This window comes from Dama dama, chromosome 12 (assembly GCF_033118175.1).
Source record: "Dama dama isolate Ldn47 chromosome 12, ASM3311817v1, whole genome shotgun sequence".
Classification (NCBI taxonomy): domain Eukaryota; kingdom Metazoa; phylum Chordata; class Mammalia; order Artiodactyla; family Cervidae; genus Dama; species Dama dama.
In genome coordinates this window covers 46,402,765-46,430,286 of record NC_083692.1, presented here as the reverse complement: position 1 = coordinate 46,430,286, position 27,522 = coordinate 46,402,765, and the positions used below count along the sequence as shown (strand labels likewise).

General features: G+C 36.3%; 1 protein-coding gene across 2 annotated transcripts in view; it reads right to left on the bottom strand.

Moving 5' to 3' along the window:
• The window catches only part of UNC13C (unc-13 homolog C), a 609,739-nt gene that overhangs the window by 466,938 nt on the left and 115,279 nt on the right, over positions 1 to 27,522 (bottom strand). The gene's annotated exons all lie outside the window — the stretch shown is intronic.

Below are 27,522 nucleotides of genomic sequence, written 5' to 3'. Positions count from 1 at the left end.
TTATAAATGAACCCCAAGGGAAGAAGGATAGCTGGTCCCTGCAATTTAAAGAGTTGGAAAATGTGCCAGAATGCTTGAAAAGTATAAAAGGGTGATTACAGAGCTTAACAAAAGACAATGTGTCATTAAAAGAAAAGAACAGTTGAAGTATCAGAATGCCTAGGCTCCAGCTGGGACTCCACTACTTGCTAAGCACACTGGGCAAACTACCAAATGGTCTGGAGTCTAGACCTAACTCTGAAATAATTAATAATAATTAATAACTAATACTTTGCTTTTTGCCTCCAAACTTTGTGAAGAGGATCAATTAAGATCAATATATGTGAAAGTAAACCCCAGGTGACTATACAAATTAAAGAATTTTTATTATGGGATTATTTATTGCTTCTCATATCATAGAACTTTAGAACTAAAAGATTAAGTATATTTCACCTTGCAAATAAGAAATCTGATGCCTGAAGGGGTTAAATGACTTAAGATTCCCAAACCACCAAATTACAGAGTGATATAAATCCAGGGCTTCTGACTCCCCATCTGCTGCTCTTTGGATTCAATGTTTCAAGTAAGTTGAACAAAACAGTGAGGGATGGTTGGTCCATGGTTCTCCAGTATAACTTAGGATAAAATCACAAAGTCAGTATTTCTCAGTTTCAATTGCTCATGGGCCTAAGTAGATGAATGATGGACTTGTGATTTTTCAAATTTTTTGTTTCTTTTTGAAACTCAAGTCTAAATATTCAAGGGTCATCATAGCATGGCCCATTTCTAAATTACACAGCTACTGTTTTTTAGCATAAAGCCAGAGGGATTTCCATGTGAACACAAGTTTGCAGAAAGCTAGAACTGGAGTTCTAAGAACCTTACAGTTCTTATATCCCAGACCCCTTATTTTCACAGATGAGTCCCAGAGAGAGAACGATTTGCTCAAGGACATGTAATTCAATGATGATTTTTATTGATAAAAATCTGAAATTATTTGTTTTCTTGACCCATGAAATATGAACCAGTCAATATAACTAAATATTTTTGTGTAATATTTTGAAGATTTTACACTATCCCATGGTTATATCTTTGAATATAAAGCACAGTAGGCACAATATAAAATAATAAAGCAATATGGCCATAAATATTTAAATACTTCACAAAATACAGAAAATAAAATTCAGCACTGTATCAGAAAAATAAAATATCATAGCCATGAAGATTTTTTCAAAAGCATGATTTAAAAATCATTGACTACTATAAAATGACATCAAGTGATCATAAAATACATATCTGCATTTAAGTAGGCGCATACAAGCTATTTGATAAAATTTCAAAACCTTCCAAATAATTTTTAACCTATTTAGACTGGAATGAGTTAAGTTTCATATGCTGAAAAATGTCTTTCAGAATCAACTTAAGTGTAAAATATTAGGATATCCCTGTTATTAAAAGGCAAAAATGTCCACTACAATATTTTAATTTATTTCCATAAATCCTAACCAATAGAGTAAAACAGAAATAAAGAACATAAATGCTTGAAGGTAAAATAAAAAGTTTTTATTTTTCAGAATTATAGTATTATACGCTGAAAACAAGTCAAACCAAACTTCCTGGAAAACTATTATGATTAATCAAAGTCTGATTTCATATATCTAGTATTTTGAAATAGTCCCCCATTCTAACTGGCTTCTATATCAATCATTTGACTGAATAAGGGTAATCTTTCAGAAGTTATTAATTTTCAGCTGCTAACTGTAGTAATTCATTAACTTTTCATTCATTGTTTCATTCAGTGTTCATTCATATTTTCACTGAATACATATTTTTATTAATTATCAATTAACCAATTTTGTTCTCTTTGACTCCTTTCTTATCCCCTTTAAAACCTTTCTAAAATAGAAATATGATCATCTCCATTCTCCTTTAAAAACCCACTAATTTCACCCATTGCCCACTTGAGAAAAAAAGATCTTTGTCTACTGCAAATTCATGGCTCACCAGTCCTGATTCACATCCTATACTTTGGCCACAAGTAAATTTTTGCTATTTAGTTTTCATCCCATGCTCTTTTAAATGTGAGCCTTTGCATTTTCAGTTTCTTTCCCCTAAAACAAGTTATCACTTTCATTGTCCAGCTAACTGCCTCTCAGTCTTCAAAACTCAGTTGAAACATAACCCCTTTCCTGGAAACTTATCACTTTTCAGGGATTCATGATCTTTATACATAAGTACTATACAGTGCATATTCCCCTTGGCTAATCCTCAACTTTTCTCAGTTTCTTCATCTGAAATCCTTCTAGACAATGCCTCAGTGATAGTTTAACTTTTTAAACTCCCATTACATTCCTGAAACATAAGAGATGTCTAGTAAACATTTGCTGAGCACAGAATGTACAACCTTACATAAGCTATACCACTTTACTGAAATATTTAAAAATCTGTTTTAAAAAATTATTATTTCATCTTTTGATATAGGGAGGGTGAATTATTTTCTAACAGATTTACAGATTTAATAGTTAAATCCTAATGGCAAGTTGTTGTAACTTGAAATTATCCTATTTTAAGTGTAACTAGGTTAACAAACAAGTAAAAACATGTAATTTTGTTTGTTTGTTTGACATGTAAGTTTTTTTAAAGGTGATTAATGAGGATGGATTACACACATATTAAAGTCTTTAACAGCTAAAATATCATCCTGGCAAAATAGAATAAAAGATTAGTAAAACATAAAGTTGGAGAAGGAAATGGCAATCCACTCCAGCATCCTTGCCTGGAAAATCCCACGGACAGAGGAGCCTGGTGGGCTACGGTCCATGAGGCTGTAAGAGTCAGACACGACTTCACAACTAAACCACCAACCACCACCACCAAACATACAGTATGGCTAAGTAATATACCCTTATACATAAGAATTTAGTGAATAAGAGAGGACATATTGCTATCAAGGAAATAAACGCTAGTTACTAAAATGGTGCTTCAGTTCAGTTCATTCGCTCAGTCGTGTCTGACTCTTTGCGACCCCATGAATCGCAGCACGCCAGGCTTAGGGAGGTGTAAACAAGATGGCAGAGTAGAAAGACCTGAGTTCTCTCCCTCTCACGAAAATACCAAAACTACAAAGAACTGCTGAACAACCACTGAGAAGAAAACAAAAACACTGGAATCTACCTATATATATCCTATATCCAATGATAAAGAAAAAGCCACAATGAGATGATAGGAGGGGTGCAATCACAATAAAGTCAAACCCATATCTGCCAGGTGGCAGATCCACAAACTAGAAAACAGCTATATCACAGAGGTTCTCCCACAGGGTTCACATCAGGCACCCCAGCCTGGAGGCCTATGATCAGAAAGAAGAATCCTCAGAATATCTGACTTTGGAGACCAGTAGTGTTTTATCAAAGGAATTCCACAGGTCTGAGAGAAACAGAAACTACTCTTGGAGGGCATGCACAAGATTTCATGTGCACCAGGCCCCAGGAGAAAAGGCAGTGAGTTCATAAAAGCCTGAGCCAGATTTACCTGCTGGCACTGAAGGGTCTCCAGCAGAGGTTCGCGGTGGGGTGGGGCGAGGCTTTCTGCAATGAGACAGATACCGGTGGCAGTAGTTCTGAAGAGTACTCTTTGGCAAGAGCCCTCCAGAAGGGCACCATCTTCTCACCAAGACCTGGCCCACCCAATAGCCTTAAGGCTGAAATGATTCAGACCAAACAACCAACAGGCTGGGAAACAGCCCGCTCCTCAGGAGGAAGGCTGACTAGAGTCTTCCTGAGCCCACAGCTGCTTGATAAACATAGCCCTTGACATGGCTCTATCCACCAGAAGAACAAGGCCAAGCTCCAATCACCAGTGGGCAGGAACCAGTTCCTCCCACCAGAAGCCAGCACAAGCCCCTTAGACCAGCCTTATCCGCCAGGAGGCAGGCAGCAGAAGCAAGAACAACTATAACCCTGCAGCCTGAGGAATGAACACTACAATCACAGAAAGTTACACATAATGAGACAGCAGAAGAAATGTGTCCAAGATGAAGGAACAAGATGAAACTCCAGAAGAACAACCAAGTCAACTGAAGGCAGGCTATCTACCTGGGGAAAAAAAAAAAAAAATCAGAGTAATGATACTAAAGGTGATCCAAAATACTGAGGAAAGAAAGGCACATATTGAGAAGATGCAAGAAATGTTTAACAAAGAGCTAGAAGATTGAAAGAACAAACAAATGGAGATGAATAATAACTGAAATGAAAAACACTATAAGGAATCAATAGCAGAATACACAAAGCAGGAAAATGAGTGAGCTAGAAGATTAAATGGTGGAAACCATTGCTGCAGAACAGAATCAATAAAAAAGAATTTACAGAAATGAGGACAGTCTCAGAGACCTCTGGGACAACATTAAATGCACCACCATGGCAGGGTCAAAATGAGAAGAGAGACAGAGAGGACCTGAGAAAATACTTGAAGATATGACAGCTGAAAACTTCCCTAACATAGGAAATGAAACATAAACCCAAGTCCAGGAAGCACAGAGTTCCAGGCAGGAAAAGCCCAAAGAGAAACATCCTGAGAGACATGGTAATCAAGTCGACAAAAATTAAAGCCAAAGAGAAAATAATAAAATTAACAAGGGAAAGCAACATAACATACAAGGGGATTTCCATAATGATATCAGCTGATTTTTTTTCAGCAGAAACTCTACAGGCCAGAAGGGATTGGCACAATATATATAAAGTATAAATACTCTACCAAGGAAGGCTCTAATTTGGAATTCATAGAGAAATCAAAAGCTTTACAGAAAAACGAAAGATAAGAGACTTCAGAACCACCAGACCAATTTTGCAACAAATGCTAAGGGACATTCTCCAGTTAGAAAAGAAAAGGCCACAACTAGAAACAAGAAAATAATGAATAGAAAATTTCACCAGTAACGGTAAACATAAAGGCAGAAAATCATCCAAACACAACTATGATAACAAAATCAGTAATCATGAGAAGAGTACAAATGCAGAATATTGGAACTGCATTTGAAATTAAGAGAACAGCAACTTAAAAAGCAATTATGTTTATATATAGGTCGCTATATCAAAACCTCATGGTAACTTCAAACCAAAAATCTACATTAAATAATCAAAACAAAAATGAAAAAGAAATCCAAATACAATGCTAAAAGTCAGTCATCAAATCACAAGAGAATAAAAGAGGAAGGGAAGAAAAAGGACCTACAAAATAAATCCAAAACAATTAACAAAATGGCAATAATAACACAAGTATCTATAACTACGTTAAATGTAAATGCTCCAACCATAAGACAGATTGGCTGAATGGATACAAAAACAAGACCTGCATGTATGCTGTCTACAAGAAACCCACTTCAACTCTAGGGACAGACACTGACTGAAAGTGGGGGATGTAAAAGTATATTCCATGCAAATAGAAATCAAAAGAAAGCTGGAGTAGCAATATTCATATGAAACAAAATAGACTTTAAAGGCTGTTTACAAGAAACAAAGAAGGATATCACATGATGATCAAATGATCAATCTAAGATATAACAATTGCAAATATACACATACCCAATATAGGAGCACCCCAAAATATAAGGCAAAAACTAATAGCCATAAAAGAAGAAATCAATAGTAACACAATAATAGTGGAAACTTTATAAACAACACCCCACTTTCATTAATGAATAGATCATCCAGAAAGAAAATCAATAAGGAAACAGAGGTCTTAAATGACACATGAGACAACAAAGACTTAACTGATATTTACAGAGAATTCCATACAAGAGCAGCAGAATATACTAAGTGTACATAGAATGTTCTTCAGAGTTAATCACATGCTGGGCCACAAAGCAAGCCTCATTAAATTTAAGAAAGTTGAAATCAGATCAAGCATCTTTTCCGACCACAATGTTAAGAGATTTGAAATCAACTACACGAAAAATCTGTAAAAAAACAAATACAGGGAGGCTAAACAATATGGTACTAAACAATCAATGGATCACTGAAGAAATCAAAATATAAAATACCTTGAGTTATATAAAAATGAAATCATGACAATCCAAAACCTAAGGAATCCAGCAAAAGCAGTTTGAAAGGGGAAGTTTATAGCAATACACTCTTACCTCAGAAAATGAGAAAAATTACAAATAAACAACTTACACCTAAAGCAACTAAAGAAGGAATAACAAACCAAAGCCAAAGATAGTAGAACAAAAGAAATCATAAAGATCAGAGCAGAAAAAATTGAAATAGTGATGATGAAAACAATAAGAAAGATAAATTAAAACCTGGTTCTTAGAAAAGATAAACAAAATTGATAAACTCATAGCTAGCCTAAGCAAGAAAAAAAAAAGAGAGCGCTCAAATTAATAAAATTAGAAATTAAAAAGGAAAAGTTACAATTGACACAACAGAAATACAAAGGGTTAAAAGAGAATACTACAAGCAACTATATGCTAATAAAAGGGATGACCTAGAAGAAATGAACAAATTCTTAGAAAGATGCAATGTTCCAAGACTGAACCAGGAAGAAATAGAAAATATTAATAGACAATCCAAGGACAGAAATTAAAACTGTGAATAAAAAACTCACACAAAAGTTCAGAACCAGACTGGGTTCACAGGAAAATTCTATAAAATGTTTCCAGAAGAATTAACACCTATCCTTTTCAAAATATTACAAAAAAGACCACTCCCAAACTCATTCTTTGAGGCCATCATTACCTTGAAATCAAAGACAAAGATACTACAAAAAAGAAAACTACAGGTCAGTATCACTGATGAATATAGATTCAAAAATTCTCAACAAAATACTAGCAAACCAAACGCAGCAATGCATTTGAAGGATCATACACCACAAAGAAGTGGGATTTATCCCAGGGATGCAAGGATTTTTTAGTATCTGCAAATCAGTAAGTGTGATACACCAGATTAACAAATTAAAGACTAAAAACCATATAACCATCTCAATAGATGGAGAAAAAAATAAACTTGACAAAATTCAGCACCCATTTATGATGAAAGCTCCAGAAAGTAGGCATTGAGGAAATATACCTCAATATAACAAAGACCATGTATAACAAACTTACAGCCAACATCAGTCAAAGGTGAAAAGCTGAAAACATTTGCTCTAAGATCAGGGACAAGACAAGGATGTCCACTCTTGCTACTTTTTCCAACATAGTTTTGGAAGTCCTAGCCATGGGAATCAGAGAAGGAAAAGAAAGAAAGAAATACAAATTGGAAAAGTAGTAAAACTGTCACTGCTTGCAGATGACATGACATCATACTTAGAAAATTCTAAAGATGCTACCAGAAAAGTACTAGAGCTTATCAATGAATTAAGTAAACTTGCAGGATACAAAACAAAGAAACCTGTTGCATTTATAACATGAACAATGAAAGGTCAGAAACAGAAATTAAAGAAATAATTCCACTCACTAATGCATCAAAAATAATCAAATACCTAAGGATAAACCTACCCAAGGAGGCAAAAGACCTATACTTCAAAAGCTATAAAACAATGATGAAATAAATAAGAGATGACACAACAGATGAAAAGATATACCATGTTGTTCAATTTGAAGAATCAATATTATCAAAATGACTATATTACCCAAGGTAATCTAAAGATTCAGTGCAATCCCTATCAAATTACAATGGCATTTTCCACAAAATTAGGACAAAAAAAGTCTTAAATTTATAGTGTTAGCTGCTCAGTTGTGTCTGACTTTTTGTGACCCCATGGACTGCAGCCCACCAGGTTCCTCTGTTGGTGAGATTCTCCAGGCAAGAATATTGGAGTGGGCTGCCATTTCCTTCTTCAGGGGAGTTTCCTGACCCAGGCACTGACCCTGGATCTCCTGTATTGCAGGCAGATTCTTTACCTTCTGAGCTACCAGAAAAGCCCAAAATTTATATGGAAACATGAAAAACTCCAAATATCCAAAGCAATTTTGTGAAAGAAATCTTGTGGAGCTGGAGATATCAGGTGCCCTGACTTCAGACTACACTACAAGCTATAGTTATCAAAACACTGGTAATGACATAAAAACAGAAACACAGATCAGTGGAACAGGACAGAAAGCCCAGAGATAAACCCATGTACTTACAGTCACCTAATCTATGACAAAAGAGGCAAGAATATACAATGGAAAGAGTAGTCTTTTCAATAAATAGTTCTGGGAAAGCTGGAGAGCTACATATAGAAGAATGAAATTACAACATTCTCTACTCCCACACACAAAAATAAACTCAAAATGGATTTAAGTCCTAAATATAAGACTGGAGAATATAGAGCACTTAGAGAAAAACAGGCAGAACACTCTTGGACATAAATCACGGCAAAATGTTTTTTGACCCACCTCCTAGACTAATGGAAATAAAAACAAAATAAACAAATGGGACCTAATTAAAGATAAAAGCTTTTGCACAGCAAAGACCATAAACAAAATGAAAAGACAACCCACAGAACAGGAGAAAATACTTGCAAATGATGTGACCAACAAGGGAATAATTTTCAAAAGTTATACACAGCTCATGTGACTCAATATAAAAAAAAAAAGCAAAAAACCAAACAATCCAATCAAAAAATGGGCAGAGGATTTGGACTTAGAGATTGCCAGACCCAGTGAAGTAGGTCAAACAGAGGAGGAGAAATATGATCTGACATCTCCTATATGTGGAATCTAGAAAGAAATGATACAAATGAAGTTACTTAAACAGAAAGGAGAGAACAAGATGGCAGAGGAGTAGATGGAAGTGGAGTACATCTCTCTACATGAATACATCAGGAATATACCTTCAGACACAGAAGTATATGCAGAACACCAGCTCAGAGTGGACAGGAGTACCTGACCAGCGGAAAAGAATATATAGAACAAATGCAAAACTTGACAGGATGAGGAACTAGTGGGGGGAAACAGGACTGTCAGTAGGACTGGACTTTCCCCACCTGCGGGTGGGGAAACTGAAGCAGTGGTCCAATCCCCACATCAGGGTAACTATCTGAGGCAAAGGAGAAACATTTAAGGCTGAGAGCGAAACAGCTGATAAGTGACAGCCTAAAATGGAATGGAAAAACTAAGATCATGGCATCGGGTCCCATCACTTCATGGGAAATGGATGGGGAGACAGTGGAAACAGTGGCTGACTTTATTTTTCTGGGCTCCAAAATCACTGCAGATGGTAACTGCAGCCATGAAATTAAAAGACGCTTACTCCTTGGAAGGAAAGTTATGATCAACCTAGATAGCATATTAAAAAGCAGAGACATTACTTTGTCAACAAAGGTCCATCTAGTGAAGGCTATGGTTTTTCCAGTGGTCATGTATGGATGTGAGAGTTGGATTACAAAGAAAGCTGAGTGCCGCAGAATTGATGCTTTTGAACTGTGGTGTTGGAGAAGACTCTTAAAAGTCCCTTGGACTGCAAGGAGATCCAACCAGTCCATCCTAAAGGAAATCAGTCCTGGGTGTTCATTGGAAGGACTGATGCTGAAGCTGAAACTTCAATACTTTGGCCACCTGATGCAAAGAGCTGACTCATTTGAAAAGACCCTGATGCTGGGAAAGATTGAGGGCAGGAGGAGAAGGGGACGACAGAGAATGAAATGGTTGGATGGCATCACCAACTCGATGGACATGGGTTTGGGTGGACTCTGGGAGTTGGTGATGGACAGGGAGGCCTGGCGTGCTGCGGTTCATGGGGTCACAAATAGTTGGACACGACTGAGCGACTGAACTGAACTGAAACGGAATGAGAATCAGACAGTCCTTGCCATAGCCATACACAATCCAGGCAGGAACACTGGACCCCTGGAAGGTGCAGCGGCTGAGAGCTGGAGTTTAGCGATTGTGGAGCAATCCCAGGGTGAGGGCTGCTGTTGAATGCAGAGGGGTGGACTGAGGAAATGTGAGGGAGGAGATCCTGGCGGGAAATGCTGGTGGAGGAAAGCCAGGCAGCCATGGAAGCAAGGCAATACTGCTGAGTCACGTATAGGGGTTGGAGCCATCACCATAGTCTTTCTCTCCCCACATGCCAGCTGAACTCATCAAATGCCTGAGACAGTGAACTACAGAGTGGAACCCCACCCAGGGTGCTCCTTTAAGTGCCTGATGTGCTGAACTACAGAGTAGGACCCCACCCAGGGGGCCCCTCGATGTGCCTGACATGCTGAACAACAGAGAAGGATCCCAGGCAAGGGAACCCTCTAAGTTCCCTTGAACTTAGTTCAAGTGCCTGAATGGGAGGAACTATGGAGAAAGACTGGCAAAAGCAGCCTTCTGATGGCCAGCTACAAGAGGCTCAAAAAAAGACTCTGTTAGGGCCACATCTCTTGTGGCGGAGGCAGTCCATGTCCCTGCACACTTGGCACCGCCAGGGTCTCCGCAAGCCAAGCAGTTGCACCATCTTTGCGCTCAGATCTCACTGGGGCAGAGCTGCCACAGGCAAAAAAAAGTCTTGCGTCTATGCGTGCAGGGTCACTTCGGTCCTGTCCGACCCTTTGCAACCCCGTAGAGTGGCCTGTCTGAAGAAGGAAATGGCAACCCACTCCAGTGTTCTTGCCTGGAGAATCCCAGGGACGGCGGAGCCTGGTGGGCTGCCGTTTATGGGGTCGCACAGAGTCGGACACGACTGAAGCGACTTAGCAGCAGCAGCAGAGAGGCCTGCCAGGCCTCTCTGTCAGGGAGGGGGGTTCCCCAGGCAAGACTACTGGAGTGTATTGGCCAACACTGGTTGCCATACCCTTCTAGAGCACTGTATTTCCTGCTGCCCTAGCCACCAACTCCCCTGAGTACCTGGTGCTGCCAGAACCCCTGTGACCCAAACTGCTGCATCACCTCCATAACTGGCCCTCACAGGAGCAAATCCTCCAAATCCTCCGGGGCGACTCAGGAGCAAACCCACATGCAGAGGTGGGAAAAAAACCACAGCTGAAACCCAGGAGCAGTGTGGCTAAGGAAGAAGACCCAAAACATTCCCAGCAGCTGTACAAGCTGCAGATTAAATAAATACACACGATCAACTAGGCAGACTCTGTGTCTATGGAATATATAAAAAGCCACTGAGAGCTCCCAAAAAAAAAAATGCACTAGTTCTGAGAGCTGTGGACCTTGGAGGCAAGACACACAGGAGTGAGACCAGATTAGAATCTGAGCTGCACAACAGCAGGTAAGCTGCCTCCTCCTAGGGAGGTAACGTGGACTGTGATTCCCAGCAAGGGAAAGGACTCTCATAGCAGTGATTCAATAAAAACATTTATTATTCTTATTTTTTGACTCCTTCTGTAGATTCTTTTGGATTTTTTTCCTTTTTTTTCCTCACCCCCTCCCCACGTTGTAGTTGTCAATTTTATTGGCGCTAAGAAATCCAATTAAGCTTTCGAGCTTTATTTTTTTCTCAGTCTCATTTTTTATTGTTATAAACCTCTGCCTCTATGTTGGGCTTTTGCAGTTCTATGGAGTTTTTTTTTTTCTTTTCTCTTTTTTATAATTTTATTTTTTTAAACCTATTACATTTTTTCTACATTTATTCCTTTCTTTGCCTAATTGCAGTTAACCTTTAATGGATATAAATCTATCTACCTCTATTTAACTTTGTATATCTATACTTTCTTTTCTTTCTTTCCTTTCCTTTCAACTTATCTGATAGTTTTGTTTTCATTGCTTTATTCTCCACTCGGCATCTTGCTTTAGTTTACTTTCCAGTTTATGATTTATTTAGTTTTGTTCTTAACTGGTAAATATAATTTTTTATTTCCTTTGGTTGCTGGGTCAATCTACTATATTTATGCTGGACTGCTTTCACTTTGCTGATGAGTGTATATGTATATGTGTATATTCCAATATTTTAATTACTATTTGCCTGATTTTTAACTACCATTTGTCTGGAGTTCATCTTTGGTCTCTCGTTTTTGGATATTTGTTTTAATCTCACTTAATACCATCACAAACCACTCTGCAATCTTTGTTCCTGACCAGAGACTAAGCCCTGAGCCTTTGGAGTGGGAGCACTGACTCCAAGACCCCAGACTACTAAGAGAACTAACACTAGGGAGTATCAAATAGTGAAAACTCACAAAAAGGAAACTACTCGAATACAAGACTGGGTATCACCCAACCACCAGTAAGACCCTGTGCAGGATGCCTCATCTAAACAACACACAAAACAAAAAGACAAACTCAATCATCAGCGGACAGAATTATCACCTCACTCAGCCTTGCCCATCAAAGGAAAAACAAATAAAGACTCAGCACAAATCTCACCCTATACAAAGCTTACACAAACCACTGGACCAACCTTAGGAGGGCAGAAACCAAAAGGAAGAAAGAATTCAACCTTCTTCAAGGAAAAAATTCAACTTTCCTTAAAGCCTGGGAAAGGGGGACCTCAAACGTAATAAGTTAAAAAATAAATAATGAAAAGGCAGAGAAATACTACACAAATGAAGGAACAAACTAGAAACATAAAAGTCCAAATAAATGAAGAGGAAATAGGCAAACCACCTGAAAAAGAATTCAGAATAATGATAGTAAAGATGGTCAAAAACCTTGAAAACACAATGGAGAAAATGTGACATTCAATTAACAAAGATCTAGAAGAATTAAAGAATAAACATATAGAGACAAACAACACAATTACTGAAATTAAAAATACTCTAGAAGGAATCAATAGCAGAATATCTGAAGTAGAAGAAAGAAGCAGTGAGCTGGAAGATAAAATGGTGGAAATAACTTCTGAAGAGTAGACTAAAGTAAAAAGAATGAGAAGAACTGAGGACAATCTCAGAGACCTCTGGACAATATCAAATGCACCAACATTTGGATCATAGGGGTTCCAGAAGAAGAATTAAAAAAGAAAGGGTATGAGAAAAATTTTGGAGGGATTATCATTGAAATTTTCCCCAATATTGAGAAGGAAATAGTCAACCAAGTCTAAGAGACAAAAACAGTCCCATACAGGATATACCCAAGGAGAAACACATCAAGACACATATTAACCAAACTCACAAAGACTAAACAGAAAGAAAGAATATTAAAAGCAGCATAGAAGAAGCAACAAGTAACATATAAGGGAAATCCCACACGCTTAACAGCTGATCTTTCAGCAGAAACTCTGCAAACCAGAAGGGAATGGCAGGATATATTTAAAGTACTGAAAGGGAAAAATCTACAACCAAGAGTACTGTACCCAGAAAGGATCTCATTCAAAAATGATGGAGAAATAAATAAAAAGCTTTTCAGACAAGCAAAAGTTAAGAAAATTGAGTACCACCAAACCAGCTTTAAAAGGACTTATGTAGTCAAGAAATACAAGAGAAGGAAAAAAAATCTTCAAAATCAACCCCAAACAATTAAGAAAATGGCAATAAGAACATATATATCAATAATTACTTTAAATGTAAATGGGTTAAATGCTCCAAACAAAAGACACAGACTGGCTGAATGGATACAAAAACAAGACCCATATATATGCTATCTACAAGAAACCCACTACAGACCCAAGTATACATATAAAAAGAAAGTGAGAGGATGGAAAAATATATTCCATGTAAATGGGAAGCAAAAGAAAGGTGGAGTAGCAATCCTCATATCAGACAAAATAGACCTTAAAATAAAGATTACAAGAGATAAGGAAAAACACTACATAATGATCAAGGAATCAATCCAAGAGGAAGACATAACAATTGTAAATATCTATGCACCCAACATAGGAGCACCTCAATAACTAAGACAAACACTAACAGACACAAAAGGAGAAATTGACAGTAATACAATAATAGTAGGAGACTTTAACACCCCACTTATATCAATGGACAGATCATCAAAACAGAAAATTGATAAGGAAATACAAGTCTTAAATGATACATTAGATGAGATGGATCTCATCGATAACTTCAGGACATTCCATCCAAATGCAAAACAATATACCTTCTTCTCAAGTACATGAAATATTCTCCAGGACAGACCACATGTTGCATCACATTTCAAACCTCAGTAAATTCAAGAAAACTGAAATCATATCAAACATCTTCTTTGACCACAATGCTATGAGACTAGATATCAATTACAAGAAAATAAACTGTAAGAAACACGAACACATGGAGATTAAACAACGTGTTTCTAAATAACAAACAGGTTAATGAAGAAATCAAAAGGGAATTCAAAAAATTGAGAAACAAATGACAATGAAAACACGACAACTCAAAATCTATGGGATGTAGCAAAAGCAGTTATAAGAGGGAAGTTTACAGCAATATAATCCCACCTCAAAAACAAGAAAAACATCGAATAGACAACCTAACTTTACACCTAAAACAACTGGAAAAAGAAGAAAGAACCCCAAAATTAGTTCAGTTCACTTGCTCAGTCACATCTGACACTTTGCGACCCCACAAACCATCACGCCAGGCCTCCCTGTCCATCACCAATTCCCGGAGTCCACCCAAACCCATGTACATTGAGTCAGTGATGCCATCCAGCCATCTCATCCTCTCTCACCCCCTTCTCATCCCGCCCTCAATCTTTCCCAGCATCAGGGTTTTTTCAAATGAGTCAAAACTTCACATCAAGTGGCCAAAGTATTGGAGTTTCAGCTTCAACATCAGTCCTTCCAATGAACACCCAGGACTGATCTCCTTTAGGATGGACTGCTTGGAACTCCTTGCAGTCCAAGGGACTCTCAAGAGTCTTCTCCAACACCACAGTTCAAAAGCATCAATTCTGCAGCACTCAGCTTTCTTTATAGTCCAATTCTGACATCCATACATGACCACTGGAAAAAAACATAGCCTTGACTAGACAGACTTTTGCTGACAAAATAATGTCTCTGCTTTTTAATATGCTGTCTAGGTTGGTCATAACTTTCCTTCCAAGGAGTAAGTGTCTTTTAATCTCATGGCTGCAATCACCATTTGCAGTGATTTTGGAGCCCAGAAAAATAAAGTCAGCCACTGTTTCCACTGTTTCCCCATCTCTTTGCCATGAAGTGATGGGACCAGATGCCATGATCTTAGTTTTCTGAATGTTAAGCTTTAAGCCAGCTTTTTCACTCTCCTGTTTCACTTTCATCAAGAGGCTCTTTAGCTCTTCTTCGCTTTCTGCCATAAGGGCGGTGTCATCTGAATATCTGAGGTTATTGATATTTCTCCCAGCAATCTTGATTCCAGCTTGTGCTTCTTCCAGCTCAGCGTTTCTCATGACGTACTCTGCATATAAGCTAAATAAGCAGGGTGAGAATATACAGCCTTGATGTACTCCTTTTCTTATCTGGAACCAGTCTGTTGTTCCATGTCCAGTTCTAACCGTTGCTTCCTGACCTTCATACAGGTTTCTCAAGAGGCAGGTCAGGTGGTCTGGTATTCCCATCTCTTTCACAATTTTCCACAGTTTATTGTGATCCACACAGTCGAAGGCTTTGGCATAGTCAATAAAGCAGAAATAGATGTTTTTCTGGAACTCTCTTGCTTTTTTGATGATCCAGCAGATGTTGGCAATTTGATCTCTGTTTTCTTCTGCCTTTTCTAAAACCATCTTGAACATCTGGACATTCACGGTTCATGTATTGCTAAAGCCTGGCTTGGAGAATTTTGAGCGTTAAGCGTGTGAAATGAATGCAATTGTGCAACAGTCTGAGCATTCTTTGGGGTTGCCTTTCTTTGGAATTGGAATGAAAAATGACCTTTTCCAGTCCTGTGGCCACTGCTGAGTTTTCCAAATTTGCTGGCATATTAAGTGCAGCACTGTCACAGCATCATCCTTTAGGATTTGAAATAGCTCAACTGGAATTCCATCACCTCCATTAGCTTTGTTCGTAGTGATGCTTCCTAAGGCCCACTTGACTTCACATTCCAGGATGTCTGGCTCTAGGTGAGTGATCACACCATCATGATTTTCTGGGCAATGTTTTTTGTATAGCTCTTCTGTGTATTCTTGCCACCTCCTCTTAATATCTTCTGCTTCTGTTAGGTCCATACCATTTCTGTCCTTTACTGAGCCCATTTTTGCATGACATCAGTAGAAGGAAAGAAATTATAAAGGTATGAGCAGAAATAAATGAAAGAAACAATAGTAAAGATTAATAAAACTAAAAGCTGGTTCTTTGAGAAGATAAAATTGACAAACCTTTAGCCAGATTCATCAAGAAAAAAAAGAGAAAAGAATCAAATCAACAAAATTAGAAATGAAAAAGGAGAGGTTACAACAGACAATGCAGAAATTCAAATGATTATAAAAGACTATTATGAACAACTATATGACAATAAAATAGATAACTGGAAAAAACAGACAGATTCTTAGAAAAGTTCAATCTTCCAAGACTGAACCAGGAAGAAATAAAAATTATGAACAACCGAATTATAAGCACTGAAATTCAAGCTGTGATAAAAAATCTCCCAAAAAACAAAAGCCCAGGACCAGATGGCTTTACAGGAGAATTCTATCAAACATTTATGAGAGAGTTAATACCTACCTTTTCAAAATTCTTTCAAAAAAATTACAGAGGAAGGAACACTTCCAAACTCATTCTATGAGGCCACCACCACCCTGATACCAAAACCAGACAAAGTCAACACACACAATAAAAGAAAACTGCAGGCAAATATCACTGATGAACACAGATTCCAAAATCCTCAACAAAATTTTAGCAAAACAGAATTCAGCATCAAAAAACTCATACGCCATGATCAAGTTAGGTTTATTCCAGGATTCAAGGATGCTTCAATATATGCCAATCGATCCATGTGATACACCATATTAACAAATTGAAAGATAAAAACCATATGATAATCTCAATATATGCAGAAAAAGCCTTTGGCAAAATTCAGCACCCCTTTACGATTAAAACTCTTCAAAAAATGGGCATAGAAGGTACCTACCTCACAGTAAAGGCCGTAATGATAAGCCTACAGCAAAGATTGTTCTCAATCTGAAAGCATTCCCCCTAAGATCAGGAACAAGACAATGGTGTCCACTTTCACCACTATTATTCAACACAGTTCTGGAAGTCCTAGCTATAGAAATCACAGAAAAAAATAAATAAATAAAAAGAATCCAGATCAGAAAAGAAGTAAAGCTCATTGTCTGCAGATGACATGACACTGTACATAGAAAACCCTAAAGATAGTATCAGGAAACTACTAGAACTAATCAGTCAATTTAGCAAAGTTGCAGGATTCAAAATCAATACACAGAAATGTCTTGCATTTCTAGATACTAACAATGAAAAATCAGGAAGAGATATTAAGGAATCAATCCCATTCACTATTGCAACAAAAAGAATTAAATATCTAGGAATAAACTTACCTAAGGAGACAAAAGAACTGTACACAGAAAATTATAAGACACTGATGAAAGAAATCAAAGATAACATAAACAGATGGAGAGATATTTTATGTTTGTGGGTAGGAAGAATCAATATTGTGAAAATGACTATACCACCAAATGCATCTACAGATTCAATGCGATCCCCATCAAATTTCCAATGGCATTTTTCACAGAACTAAAACAAAAATATTTGCAATTCATATAGAAACACAAACGACCCTGAATAACCAAAGCAGTCTTGAGAAAGAAGAATGGAGCTGGAGGAATCAACCTTCCTGACTTCAGATTATGCTACAAAGCTTCAGTCATCAAGACAGTATGATACTGGCACAAAAACAGAAATATAGACCAATGGAACAAGATAGAAAGCCCAGAAATAAACCCATGCACCTATGGGTACCTTATTTTTGACAAAGGAGGCAAGAATATACAACAGGACAAAGACAGCCTCTTCAATAAAAGGTGCTGGGGAAACTGGACAGCTACATGTAAAAGAATGAAATTAGAACACTTCCTAACACATACACAAGGATAAACTCAAAATAGATTAAAGACCTAAATGTAAGACCAGAAACTATAAAACTCTTAGAGGAAAATATAGCAGAGCACTCAGTGACATAAATCAAAGCAAGATCCTCTATGACCCACCTCCTAGAGTAATGGAAATAAAAACAAAAGTAAAAAAGTGGGACCTGATTAAACTTAAAAGCTTTTGCATAGCAAAGGAAACTATAAACAAGGTGAAAAGATAACCCTCGGAATGGGAGGAAATAATTGCAAATGAAATCCTGACAAAGGATTAATTTCCAAAATATACAAGCAGCTCATATAACTCAATACCCAAAAAACAAAACCCAATTAAAAAGTGGGAAAAAGACCGAAACAGACATTTCTCCAAAGAAGACATACAGATGGCTAACACAGGAAATGATGCTCAATGTAGCTCATTATTTGAGAAATGCAAATCATAACTACAATATGATATCACCTCATACTGGTCAGAATGGCCATCATCAAAAAGTTTACAAACAATAAATGGTGGAGAGGGTGTGTAGAAAAGGGAACACTCTTGCACTGTTGGTGGGAATGTAAATTGATACAGCCACTATGGAAGATAGTATGGAGAGTCCTTTAAAAACTAGGAATAAAACCACCACATGACTCTGCAATCCCACTCATAGGCATATACCCTGAGGAAACCAAAATTGAATGAGACACATATATCCCATTGTTCACTGCAACACTATTTGCAATAGCTAGAATATGAAAGCAACCTAGATATCCATTGACAGATGAATGGATAAAGAAGTTGTGGTACATACACACAACGGACTATTACTCAGCCATAAAACGGAACACATTTGAGTCAGTTCTAATGAGGTGGATGAACCTAGAACCTATTATGCAGAGTGAAGTAAGTCAGAAAGAGAAAGATAAACATCATATTCTAAAACACATATACAGAATCTAGGAAAATGGTACTGAAGAATTTATTTACAGGGTAACAATGGAGAAACAGACATAGAGAATAGACTTATGGACATGGGGAGAGGGGAGGAGAGGGTGAGATGTATGGAAAGAGTAACATGGAAACTTACATTACCATATGTAAAACAGATAGCCAATGGGAATTTGCTGTATGGCTCAGGAAACTCAACCAGGGGCTCTGTATCAACCGAGAGGGGTGGGATGGGGAGGGAGGTTCAAAAGGGAGGGTATATGTGTATACCTATGGCTGATTCATGATGAAGTTTGACAGAAAATAGCAAAATTCTATAAAGCAATTATCCTTCAATAAAACAAATAAATTTTAATGAAAACAGAAAGAAACACATGGACAGAGAATGTACTTACAGTTGGGAAGCAGAGGGTGGGGGAAGGGAAAGTTAGGGAGTTAGGGATGGACATGTACACACAGGTATATTTAAAATGGATAACCAACAGAGACCTACTGTACAACACATGGAACTCTGCTCAGTATTATGTGGTAGCCTAGATGGGAGTGGAGTTTGGAGGAGATAGATGCATGAATACATATGACTGAATCCCTTTGTTGTTCACCAGAAATGACTGCACACTGTCAACTGGCTATACTTCAATCCAAAATAAAAAGTTCAAAATGGAAAAAAAAAGAAGTAAAAAATAAAATATTTTAAAAAACTGTTAAGACTTTAGAAAGAATAGATATTTAAGAAAAGATCTGGTTCACTTACACTACATATAGTGTATAATACTTAAATAGGATTAGGTGCATTGTACTTTAAATCTATGACAAACTATGACAAATTTTTAAAGAAGGAGCGTTATTGTAAAATGAAGAATTATGCATTTGAAAGGCTATATTGCTAGACATTTAAATGATATAGTCCTACTTAGAGTTTTGAAAAAATATCCTCTCTTCAATTAAACATTTTCATAATGGAACGATGCAAAACAGTGGGCAGAGGACATAGACATTTCTCTAAAGAAGACATACAGATGGCCAAGAGGCAGATGAAAAGATGCTCAACATTACTAATTAGAGAAATGCAAATAAAAATTACAGAAAGATATTACCTCACAGCAGCCTGAATGGCCATCATTAAGAAATCTACAAACAATAAATGCCGGAAAGGGTATGGAGGAAAGAGAGCCCTCCTACATTGCTGGTGGGAATGTAAATTGGTACAGACACTATGGAGAGGGGTATGGAGGTTCCTTGAAAAATTAAAAACAGAAGCACCATATGACCCAGCAATCCCACTCCTGGGCAATACCCAGAGAAAAATATGCTTCGAAAGGATACATGCACTACAGTATCCATTGCAGTGCTATTTACAACAGACAGGACATGAAATAAACTAACTGTCCATTGACAGATGAAGGAATCAAGAAGATGTGGTGCATATATACAATGGAATATTACACATCCATAAAAAGAATGAAATAATGCCATTTACAGCAACATGAATGCATCTAGAGATTGTCATAAGAAGCAAACAAGTCAGATAAAGAAATGTATGATATCCCTTATATGTAGAAAATTTAAAAAATGATACAAGTGAACTTACAAAATAGAAACACACTCACACTTAGAAAACAAACTTATGGTGACCAAATGAAAAAGGTGGGGTAGGGACAAATTGGGAGTCTGGGATTCTTATATACACACTACTATATTTAAAATAAATAACTAGCAAGGATCTAGTGTATAGCACAAGGAACTTGTGCTCAATTTTCTGTAATAACATAAACGGGAAAAGAATTTTAAAAAGAATAGATATATGAATAAGTCAATCACTTTGCTGTACACCTAAAACACTACATTGAAATCAACTATAGTCCAATAAAAATTCTAAATAAATAAATGTTTCTCAGGACATAGGGTAAATATTTATAATACTTATTTATATCTCATACATATATCATGAAGTTTCAGATGAATAAAATAACTAAATATAATTCAAATTCAAGTATAAAAAAGTAAAAATTAAAAAATATTTTTAAAAAAACATTTATCAGGTGAACATGATTATTCTATCCAACATGCTGCAAGAGAACCTAAGAAACTAAAACTTAGCATATAGGAACACACAAGATGTAAGTTTAAGCCCATCAGAAGTTCCTGTGTGAGCATCTCTGAGAAGGAAATCTGAATGTGATTTAGGCAACATGTGACCTCCACTGCCCTCAATTTTCCCTCTCATAAGTGAAGTAAGGTTTGACTAGCATGTATCTGAAGCCTCTAACTCTAAATTCCAGGCTTTTGGTTTCTTATGTATAACAAATTTTCACTATAACAAAGTGTTTGTCAGATGAAGGCATTCTTGGCAAAGGGAAAAGCATTTTAATAGGCATTGAGAAAGAATACAGAGCTATAGGGACTGAAACATGGCAATATGAGAGTGAAGGATTCTAAGAAATAAAAGGTAGATGAATCGAGTCATAGTATGAAAGTCTTCATATATCTTATTAGGGAGTTTATACCCTAATTGCAATGTGGAATCTCAGGTGGTTTCTGAGAAAGACACTGATATACAACATGATCAGAATTTAATTTTCTCTTCTAAAAATTCCAAACTAGTCCTCTGGACAAGGCATAACAAGATGACATGGAAGGGAATTCCTATCTAACCCACATATACCACAATTCCACATGCATACACAAATGCTAAGTAACTTAATTTTTAAAACTGTAAAGCATATCCAAACTCAGAGAGAAGAACAATCTCCTAATAACTACAAAAGAAGAAGCTATTCAACAGTGACTATGAATGGAACAAAAGCCAAAATACCTTACAGAGGCATCATAACACTTCATTCACTCATTCAGCAAGTATTGACAGAGTGCCCCCTAAGTGCTAAGCATTGTGCTAGGGATTCAGGATGCCAAAATTGAAAATAAAGATAAAATTCCATGAGTGGTAGTGAAATATAACCTTAAGCCCATATCACAGAATCTGTGCACAAGCATAGCTAAAAAAACAATGTTTCTGGAGCTGCCTGGATAGAGCAGGAAGTCAATTCAGTATAAATACACTCATACAATATAAATGTATGAGATAAAAATTATCTAATGGAATGGAGAAACAAGGAAGTTTTCAATCCACCTAAAGACATAAAAAACTTACCCATGAAACACTGAATCTCAGGCCTATACAAATGTGGTTTCACAATTCACATCAAATTAAATAATTTATTCTTTTCACATAAAATACTAATAAAAATTGATGATGTACCTTGCCACAAAAGAAATCTCAACACATTCCACTAAAATGTTATCATAAATTCCAACTGCATAAGAAATCAACAATGAGTTAGCAATTTAAAAAACAAAAAACCTACACTTGGAAGCTCATTCAACATTTCCCCATAACATTTACAGAGGTGAAAAAAATGGTGGAAATCTATGGCTGATTCATGTCAATGTATGACAAAACCCACTGGAAAAAATAAATAAATAAATAAAGGAGAAATTGAAAAAAAAATTGAAAAAAAATGGTGGAAATCATTAAATATGCATAACTAAAATAATATTAAACAGATACAAAGATACACAGACACATGTATTTGTGTGATAAACCTGGTATGATATGATTACAGAACTAAATGTATTAAATAATTAAAAGAAATCAAAAATGAACTCAAAAAGCTAAAAAGAATCATAGCATAAGCCCAAAGAAAGTAAGTCAGAATAACAAAGATTAGAAATAATGATGCAAAATTATTTTCTGAAAATGTAGGTATGAAAAAGATGTTTTAAAAGGTTTTTAATAAAAGTATAAACCTTGAGCAAGACTGACTAAGGGTAATATCCATTTGAACAATATTATGTAAAAGAGATATAGCCAAAGATGAAGTAGACATTTAAAAAGCTAGAGTATATGATACATATCTTTGTCAATCAAAGCTAAAACAAAGAAATGGGTAATTTTCTAAAGACATTAAATTACCAAAATATGAATTTCTAAAAGATAAATTACAAATATTTATACAAAATATAAAAACTAAATAAACCAATAGTTACTAAAGAATACTTGAATCAGTATGAAAATCTCCTCAAAAAAGAATACCAGGTTTTATAGTCTGTGTAAAACAGATAAAACAAACCTAGCTACAGAAGTAAGATGGACTTCTATAATCACATAGAATATGCAGAATGGAAACAGAAGGAAATGTACCAAGTTAATTTTCTGAGGTTTGACATTGTCATCAGAAAAGATGTTCAACATTACTAACGAATAGAGAAATACAGATCAAAACTACAATGAGGTATCATCACACCAGTCAAAATGACTATCATCAAAAGTCCACAAATAATAAATTCTGGAGAGGGTGTGCAAAAAAGGAAACGCTCCTACAGTGTTGGTGGGAATGTAAATTGGTACAACCACTATTAAGAACAGTATGGAAGTTCCTTATAAATCTAAAAATAGGGCTACCACATGATCTAGCAATCCCACTCCTGGGCATATATCCACAGAAAAACAATTTGAGAAGATACATGCACCCTAATCTTCACTGCAGCACTATTTACAATAGCCAGGACATGGAAGCAACCTACACGTCCATCAACAGAGGAACGGATGAAAGAGATAACACTGTACTATTACTCAGTCACAAAAAGGAACAAAATAATGCCATTTGCAGCAACATAGATAGACCTAGAGACTGTCATAATAAATGAAGTAAGTCAGACACAGAAAAATACCATATTCTATCTCTTACAGGTAGATTCTAAACAAAGGGTACAAATGAACTTATTTACAAAACAGAAGTAGAAAACAAACTTATGGTTACGAGAGGATAAGGGGAAGGGAATGTAAAATAGGAGATTGAGACTGACATGTACACCCTACTATACTAAAACAGATAACTAATAAAAATCTGCTACATAGCACGAGAAACTATTCAGTACTCGGTAATGTCCAATATGGGAAAATAATCTGAAAAAAGTGTGTGTGTGTCTATATAACTGAATCACTTTGCTGTAGAACTGAAACACAGCATTGTAAATCAACTATACTCCAATAAAAACCTGAAGAAAAAGACAGTACATGAGATTATACACCAGTATCACATATGAGTTCATAAAGTTCTCAATAGTTTTTTGTATTCTATAAAGTAGTGTGCATGGGGCATGGATGCACAAACTTATCCAAGTTGTGCTTATCCCCAAGGTAACATAGTGCTTGAACAATGTAAAATCAACTGAACAACTGCTTCCAGAAAAAAAACAGATAGCCTTACTTTCCCCATCACTCTCACTAAATATAGCTAAAAACTTTGGGCATTATATATAAAATGAATATACATATAAAATACTAAATGTTGGAGACACAGCATATAGGCTAGAAACTTTGGCATCAAAGTACTATATGGTGATAAGTTCTCTCAGTGTTCTTTTTGACTCAAATATCCCAAACGAAACACTGGAGAAGCCAGTACCCCAAAAATGTTAATTTTACCAACAAGGAAAGGCTCCTCTCTCTAGCAGAATGACCAGGAAAGAAACAGGCTAGCAAAACAGCAAACATTTCACAGACTAGTTAACCCACTTAAGCTAAATATCACAGAACCAGCTGTGGCCCTATTTCCACTCCTGTCAGGAAAGGCCAAAAGGTATGCCTAGACATCTAACCCCAGCCATGCTGCGATGAGATGCTCCAGCTCCCCACACTGTCTGGAGAGCCGTCATAGAAGGGGAGCTGGAAACCACACAAGCAGCCTGAACTTCTCCCCAAAAGAAGTGGTAGTAAGTGGGGAGTGAGGATTTTCACCACTTGACCAACCATAACAAGGTCACCCCACAATGTCAGTGGTGGCCACACAAGAAGCAACAATTAGGCACCCATTTCCCTCTAAGCCAAGGTGGTGTAAGCAACTCCCAGTCTCGTCCAGGAGTAACAAGAAATCTCTCCACCTCAGTGTCCATGGAAACTGAGAGAACTTGGACTTCCACTTTCACCTGGCAGAAATAAGGCATAACTCACACACAACTACTGAAGCAGTCAGACAACATTTGCTAAAACACAAGATTTAAGTAAGATTCAAAGTCATATAATACCTCAGAGGTCCAGGTTTCCTGTTTTACCGAGAGCCTTACAACTGAATAAATAAGGACAACAGATGCCAATGTGGTGACACTGGTTTTAGAATTAACTGACAAGGATTTTAAAGTTGTCAACAGAACATGTTTCATCATATAATCATAAATTTCTGAAACAAATGAAAATATAGAAAGTTTTATTCAAGAAGTAGACAGTTTCAGCAAGAAACTGAAAATATAAAAAAGAAACAAATGAAAATTTTAGAATTAAAATGTAACAACAAATAAAATATGAAGCAGATAGATTTAACATTCATTTGAGAGAAAAAACACATCAGTGAACTTGAAGATGGAACAGGAGAACCTGCATAATCACACCACCATTCTTCAACACCATACATGAAAATAAACTCATAATGGATTAAAGACCTAAGTGTAAGACCAGATACTATGAAAGTATCTTAGAGGAAAACATAGAATACTCTGTGAATAAATCACAGCAATATCTTTTTCTATCTATCTCCTAGAATAATGGTAATAAAAAAGGGGGGGGGGCGGTAATTGAACTTAAAAGCTTTTGCACAGCAAATGAAACCATAAGCAAAATTAAAAGAAAACCCACAGAATGGGAGAAAACATTTGCAAATGGTGTGAATGACAATTCACATCAATGACAATGAATTGATCTCTAAAATTTACAAACTGTTCATGCAACTCAATATTAAAACAAAACAAAAACACAACCCAATCAAAAATTGGGCAGAAGACCTAAACAGACATTTCTCCAAAGAATACCAAATTATAATGATAGTGAGATATCACCTCACTCTGATCAGAATGGCCATCATCAAAAAGTCCTACAAACAATAAATACTGGAGAGGATGCGGGGAAAAAGGAACACTCCTAAACTGTTGGTGGGAATGTAAACTGGTACAGCCACAATGGAGAATAGTATGGAGGTTCCTTAAAAATTAAAAATAGAGCTACCATATGATCTAGCAACCCCATTCCTGGGCATATATCCAGAAAAAATACATGGTTGGAAAGCATACATGCACTCCAATGTTCAAAGCAGTGCTATTTATAATTTACACGCTATTTCTGTATCAAAGCAGTGCCGAGACACGGAAGCAACCTAAACGTGCATCAATAGATGAATGGATAAAGATGTGGTACATATATACAATGGAATATTACTCAGTCATTATTAAAAAGATTGAAATAATTCTATTTGCAGCAACATGGATGGACCTGGAGATTATCATACTAAGTGAAGTAAGTCAGTCAGAGAAAGACATATCATTTATAAGTGGAATCTAAAAATTCATACAAATGAACTTATTTATCAAAATATAAAATGACTCACCAACTAAGAGAACAAACACAGTGACCAAGGAGGAAAGGTGGAAGGGAGGGACAGACTCAAAGTTTGGGATTGGCATGTACACGTGTTATATTTAAAATAGATAAGGACCTACTGTATAGTACAGGGAACTCTGATCAATAATCTGTAATAACCTAAATGGGAAAAGAATAATAGATAAAAGTGTATGTATAACTGAATCACTTTGCTATACACCTGAAACACAATATTAGTTATAATATTTAACTATTATATATATAATATGTATATTATATATAATATCCATTATTAAATAAAATTTTAAAATAAAAAAATAAATTTTTGAATGAAAATGTATTTATCAGAAACCAGAGAGGCAAAAGAGAATGGCATGACAGTTTCTAAGTGCTGAAATAAGAAAGAAAATTATTAACTCAAGTTTCCAAATCCAGTGAAAATATATCCTCAGGACTAAAGAGTAAAGCAAGACATTCTCAGATGAAGGAAAACAGTGAAACTTTTTAACCGGCCAACTTACTCTAGATGAATGGCTAAAGAAAACTCTTCAAACAGAAAGTAAATACAAAAGGAATCCTGGACCATCTAGAAAAAAAGAGAATATGTTAACAGCAAACTATGGGTGTTTACAATATACTTTTCTCCTCTTGAGTTTTATATATTTTATTTGATGGTTGAAATAAAATGAATAATGTGGTTCTGTGTATACAGAAGAAATATTTAAGACATTTTAAATGTGTGAGAGTAAAGCAACAGAGGGAGATAAGATTACTGCATTTAGCTTGAATTGGTTAAATGTATGCACCAGCAGGCTTTGATAAATTATGTATGAATAATATGTGGTAGGCAAAATAATGGTCCCCAAGATGATTATGTAATGAAATTTGGAATCCAAATATTTTATGTAACTTAGAAAAGAGGAAATAAAGTTTCACATGGAATTAGACTACTCATAGCTAACCTTAACCTAGATATTATTCAGGGTTTTCTGGTGGGTTCAATGTAATCACAAAGGCAGGACCTGTTAAAAATGGAAGAGGGAAGTAGAAGAACAAAGTCACAGTAATGCAGTATGAAAAAGCTCAACACACAGCTGCTAGTTTGAAAATGGAAGAAGATGGTCATGAGCCAAGAAATATGAGTGGCATCTAGAATCTGGAAAAATCCATGAAAAAGATTCCTCCCTAAGCCTCCAGAAAGGAATACAGCTATGCTGATAACTTTTCTTTAGCCCAGTGCTACCTGTATCAAAATTTCACCTTCAAAACTCTAAATTTGTATCAGGTTTGTGGTAATTTTAAGGCAGCAATTGAAAACAT